The following is a 535-nucleotide window of genomic DNA, read 5'->3' on the forward strand; positions in this document are numbered from 1 at the left end:
TCTTGCAACCTGGACAGAGCCTGTAAGACCCGAGTTAAACCACATCGCTCCTCTGCTCGGGATCCTCCAAAGGCTCCCGCTGCACTCAGGTGCTGACCCCCCGGCCCCTTGCTACCTCTGTAACATCATTTCCTGTTTCCTTCCCCGTTGCTCGATCTGTTCCAGGAACACTGGCTTCCCGGTTGCTTCTCCGCCAGCCTCAAGCCTGCATTCACTACTCCTTTCTATGGGAACAGTCTTGCCGAGGTGGCTGTGCGGCACATGCTGTCACCTCTGTAAAGCCTGCACCAGTTGGCACTTAGTGAATGCCCTTCTCTGTCCCCCCCATCCCTCCCCGTACACTCCCCTGCCCCTTCCCTGCTGCTCTTTTCTCTATGGCATTTGGTCATCTGATGGCCGCACACTCTAGATATTTAGTTCTTGTCTCTCTTCTCTATGGGGTGTCAGGTGTCGCTCCACGGGGGCAGATCTTTGGTCCGTTTTGTTCACAGACATGCTTCCCTAGAGCCTAGAACCAGGCTGCGCACATAGAAGG

This window comes from Panthera uncia (assembly GCF_023721935.1).
Source record: "Panthera uncia isolate 11264 chromosome B2 unlocalized genomic scaffold, Puncia_PCG_1.0 HiC_scaffold_24, whole genome shotgun sequence".
Lineage (NCBI taxonomy): Eukaryota > Metazoa > Chordata > Mammalia > Carnivora > Felidae > Panthera > Panthera uncia.